This window comes from Molothrus aeneus, chromosome 4, assembly GCF_037042795.1.
Source record: "Molothrus aeneus isolate 106 chromosome 4, BPBGC_Maene_1.0, whole genome shotgun sequence".
Lineage (NCBI taxonomy): Eukaryota > Metazoa > Chordata > Aves > Passeriformes > Icteridae > Molothrus > Molothrus aeneus.
The window spans coordinates 34,787,698-34,793,697 of NC_089649.1; positions in this window are offsets into that span (position 1 = coordinate 34,787,698).

The window sequence follows — 6,000 nt, forward strand, 5'->3', positions numbered from 1 at the left end:
CCAAGAGTCTAAAATTCATATATGCATGGCACTATGCCTTCCAGCCTTCATATTCTGCAAATCTTCTTCATGTCTCCATTCTTGTGTGTATCTAATCATGTTATGGTCACAACAGCTCCACCAAATAGCTCAATTTAAGGAAGCCATACCAGTGTGTTTACTTTTGTTCAGATTTGTAATCCAGATTTATTTTTTTAGATAAAATATACAAGCACCTAATTTCCCATTCAGCAGCTGCAGTCGTTTGCAGACAACTGATTTACTTGTGCATTATACCAAACCACTCAAACAAACAGGGCTTTATACTTTAAATGACTTCTAGTGGATAAACATGACACATTGTTTGCTTCTGGGTTTAGACCTGTTCCTGTCACCTTTCTGGTTTGTATGTTTTCCTTTCAACTATGAAGTTCAGCTACTTTCCCCATGTTGGCTGTTATTCACATTTGGTTGCCCACAATGCTAAACTATGCCTCCATAAAGTTGTCCATGTGGGTTTTGTAACAAAAGCAAAAAAGAAAAAAGGTTCAGAGATAAATGATTTAGTCTCTACGGCTCTTGGTAGTTGGTCAGCCTTTGACTGCTGAAAGATTAAAGGAAATGCATCTTGCTCTGAGTAATGAGTGAGGAAGGAAGAATCTATTTCTTAAAAGTAAAATGTTACCCAAACTATGGATCAGCTCGAATAGGGGTTTCAAGATGCAGCTTGTAGGATTTTGATAGATTTCACATCATTGGCTGACCGATTTATTGTCTGCCAGCCAAAACAATGTTTGTAAACTGCACTGCCTGGTGACTGATGATGCCAAGGGCAAACAATGAACAGAGAATAAGAGAAGAGATGAAAAGAAGCTCTGCTGGCATAATGAGAAGAAATGGTCCTTCATCATCCTATCAGGCCTATGGCTCTGCAAGTTATAAATCACTGTCCTCTGCCTCACAGCCTGGGATAAGCACAGCAAAATAAATTCATTAAACTAAAGTGTTCAGAGTGCTGCATGTATTTTTATGTGGTAACAGGTTTGTTTTCCTGACAGCTTTACAGAAATGCCTCTTTTGTTGGACTTAATCCATGCAGATATAAACTGAGCTGAGTTCACAATACATTAATATCTATGCAACAAGAAATGTGACACACACATTATTTGATAGTGTAAATCAGTTTCAATACTAGCTTGAACTAAACTGTGCTTTTTCATTGCCTCTATGTCAGATTCAGAAGACAGGAGCACTCTACTAGGTCTCATTTCCTTTTGAATAATTCAGACCAAATGAAGATTGGTTTATGATTTGCTGCGGATTGAAACTCTCAAATTAAGTTCAATAAGAAAGTTACTGACTTCAATTGTCTCTTTTGAAATCAGGATATTATGAAAACTAACTGTAAAGAGGGATCTGGACCTTTGATTTTTTGTATTGGGGAAGAATTGCTTTTTGATGTGATTCATATAACAACTGTTTATATATATATATATATATATATATATATGTGTGTGTGTGTGTGTGTGTGTGTGTGTGTGTGTATATGTATGTATATATATATTTACACCCACTAATGAAAGACATTCTTTAATTACTGATGATAATGAATAGCCCTTCATGGAATGGTGTGTATCAAAACACTTACCCCTCTAGGAACAGACCCTTTTTTGTATTTTCTCATAATTTCTGTACTTTCAGAATTGCAGTCTGTAAGTGAAAGCAGTTTCAAGGTAAATTGGCTTGACATTAATTGTGATTTATATCGCAATATGATTTGTATATACATCCATAAGTAAATGTAAAATAAACTGCTTTTGCAAAATTTCTCAAGAAACTACCCTCATCATGATATAATGTATCTATCATACTTATCATTTTTGATTTCATATGTCAGGAAAGAATTAAACATTGCTGTAAGGACATTTAGTTTTCTTGTGAAATAGCTTTCTTGTGTAAAGATTCTATTTAATCTGAGACCAAAGACACAAGAAATTCAGTGTGCAGCATCATAAAGTATTAGCACTGATTAATGAAGCTCTACTGTCATTAAGCATTCATAGTAATATTTAAATTCAAATACAAAGGTTTGAAAATTCAGTTAGTATTATCATAAGAAAATAAATAATTAAATTGCTTATAATACAGGAATTGAGAGAAAGTTGTAAAAAAAATTCCTAAAACCACAAAACAATTGGAATACACACTCTTACATGTTGGCTTGTAATATATTTTACTAATGTTAACATTTTTTACTATGGGTATCCCTATAACCTCTGCTGAACCACACTGAAACTTGCAGTCATGTAGGCGTCAGGAGCACACATAAAAAAATACTAATTTTTTAGAAAAACTGTGCCAAATCACCGAAATGGAAAATATTCCATCTCTCATAAGCAATCAATTTTTTACTGCATGCATATCCTTTGGGTATCTACTTCTTTATTTAGGTACTTCAATTTTATTTTGCTCTAATTGTTTTAATTGAAATGAAAATAACATTGCTAATAAACTACTAGCTCTGAGCTTCAGATTACCTGTGTTCCCAGAGGACTTCTAAAGTTCAAATATGGGCACTTGTTCTGAAAATCTCTAAATATGGTGCACCAGAGGCCACAAGGTCTGACACAGAGCTGTTACACAAAGACTACATTACATTACATGGTTCTAGTTCCTGAGTTACATGTTGTTTCTGAAGAGAGGGTGCAAGCCCAAAATGTACTTATCTACTAAACACTCCTCCCCACTCTGATGAGCTCTCCTCTGAATAAATGGGAGTGACAAACAGAAGATTTAGTCCATAAATACAATTAAGTTAACTGACTGAATTCATAATGCCTCTAGTAGACATTTGCTGTACATAGAGCATGGAAGGGTCCCCTGCAGTCTAGCACAACAGAGAAGCATTAAATCCAACCCCTTCAAAGAATGAGGTAATTTCAGAAAGCAAGCCCATTATATGACTTTGTGATGAGTCACTACCTTGAGCAGTGCCAAAAATTCCCCTTGGTACAATGATGCCCCACAAAGTCCACAGGCCCAGTGGTGTGATGGCTAAAATCACTGGATGGAGAGTGGGCAAAAGGGGGGACACCTGCGTGGTTCAGGGGAAAGGGAGGGGAGAGAAGGACATCAGTTATCTGCGGGTTCTAAGAAATCCAAACTGCTTCATGGTAGCCTCTAACAAACCTGGTCAGAGTCCTAACCAGTAACCAGAAGGAGGAAAACTGGCATGGCCAGGTCTCTTTGATTTAACATCATCACACTGTAGAGAAACCCCTACCTCAAAGGCACACAAAACCTGTGGAAAGTTTCAAATGTGGGGAGACTTACGAGAACTTAGTAGGCATGTCACGTAAGCCAAAGTAAAACACTGTTAGAGCTCCTATGAGGAAATGTCCAACAGCATAGGATATTTCTATACCACTCCCCTTCTAATCCAATGGTAAATATTTGCCAGGACACCAGCAATCCAGAGTTGATTGTAGTCCAGAGAAACAGACAACACTTTCACATAGTTATGTAAAAACGTTTGCTTCCTCAAGACTAGGAAATGTTGGGAGCAACATCAGTGGGAAAATGTAAATAGAAAAATGTATGTGAATCTCAATACAAGCTACTTACTTTGTGATATAGGAGGCCTCATCTAATCAATCATAATTCCCCCACCACAAAGGGATAAGTGCAGCCCAAGTTCTTCTCATGCAGTACAAAGGTGTTAGAAATACAATAAGCTTTCCTCATGAATTGAGAAGAAGGAAAATATTAAAATTAGCAATTAAATATTCTAAAGCAAATTGAGAAAGGTGAAAAAAAATTAAAGGAAGCCTTATGAAAGCACAGAGAACCAAAGAAACATCAGCAGTGACTTAGGATCTTTAGCAGGTGGCAGGCAGCAAGATGCTAAAAATGACAGAGTTCATGATAAATAGTACCAAGTGTTTAAAGTTCAAGTATGATAGCTGAAAATCACATTAAATTTGCCAACCATACAAGTCTTGTACTGCAAAATACTCACCTATTGCCCAGAGCCAGGAGTGCTGCACTCTTCCCTGCAGCACAGGAAGTGCAATCTGGTGCCCAGACAGAAGGCTCCCATCATCACACAAAATCAATAGGACATGGATGGCTGTAAGCATAGCTAGGTGCGGTTTTCTCCCTCCATGATCCTCTTTCCATGACTGGAAACTAAGGAAATGGTTGTGTGATGGATAGGGAAGGAGGGGTTGCTCTGCAGTAAGTAATTTTGGGGTTTTTGTTGTGTTTTTGGTGCAACTTTATAACAGGGAAAAACCCTTAGGAACCATGAACTATTCCCATTTTATTAGGATGTTTACATAAAAATTGAAATATCTCACTAAAACAAAGGGTCTTGCAGGAGTATAACTGCTGTGAACAGAAAACCATATTAATGGCATGGCGGCATCTGCTTATAGAGGTGTCATTAGAAAATTATATTTTCCTATAACAATACATGAGATTAGAGACCATATTTGAAATAACTTAAAATTAGATAGACTGTTTTCTGCCTATGTGAGTGGAATCTAAATTACTGAACAATCTAGTTGGCCTTTTACTTATTGTAAACATCAAGACAGAGCAATTCTCTTGGTCTTCAATAAAAAATAATAGCCTGGAAGGTTAGGACTCCATCACCTTTCCTGAACTGATTATGAAATTACCTCTGTAAGGTATTGTTACTCTTCTCAGCTGGAAAAAATGTAAAGGGTCTAAAACATGATATCTCATTATTCTGCCAAGTTTGATACTCTGGATCACCCAAGCGTGTTTTCATGAAGAATTATCCACATGCCTCTTTATTATCGGAACAAAAATCTGTACAAAGGGTTGTTTTCTTATTCTTCTCACCATGGATGAGTTCATCCAGAAAAAAATTAGATGTAATTTCCTGTCTGATAGCTTGCTTCCCAATTATATTTCTGACCCTTCACAGAAAAGTATTTTCAGAAAAAAAAAGAAGGCAGAAGGAAGGAGGGAAAGAAGGAGGGAAGGAAGGCAAATGCCTTGGAACTGAGGTGACCTGTTTACCATACAAGGAACACAGAATTACAGTACCAATTCCATACCTTTGTGCCATCCACGTGAGTCACCTCTCCCCACACTGTTAGCTATCGCAGACCTAAATTCCACCTACTAACAAGCTTTATGTCTATTCAATGATCCACAGCTCTCACTTCATTATGAAATCAGAGGGAAAAAATGAAATTTATAGTCCTAGTAGGAATCAGAAAGAACATATTCATGAATGCAAGGAAGGCTCATTTAACACATTTGGAAGAAATACTTCAAGAAATCTGGCTTTGGAGGACCCACAGAACATTCTTTCCTACACTTTATTCCAACTTCCAGCATGTTTTAAATGTTTTATGAACATTTCTAACCTCATAAGAAGGGTAATCATCAAATAATTCCATAAAAACATTTATATTTTCACTACCTTTCCTTGAGTAACAAAAGAAATACTAAAACAATATAACTATGTCTTCCCCCAGTGTTTTACTTATTTAAAAAAACACTTCTTCTTGAGTTCTGTCTCTGTAAAAAGTGATATAAAAGCAGTATTTGGAGGATGGGTTTCTAATTCCATCAGACAGAAAACACTAAAGCTTAGGTAAAATCTGATATTTTCAGGTTTTTCTCATAATTCATGTATGTTTAGATATAAGACTGGAGTTAATGGCACAGCATTATGAAACAATATTAGCTATAGTGAAAATTAAACAACTATCAATTAACATTTGGCCAATACAAATTGGAAGGTAAGTTTTTATGCAACAGAAAAATAAAGAAAATTACTTTTTAAAGGACTTCAAATACATTTTTGAAATAAATTAATACAATTTTAAATCCCATCAAACTGTAGGGATTATTTTAGATTAATCTTTTAAAATCCACTTTTAAAAATCCTTCTAGATGTAATCTATGGTTGAGATAAAAACCCAATTCCATTTTATTATTTTAGTTGTTTATTTTCCTGGCAAAACAGACTATTCTATTTTA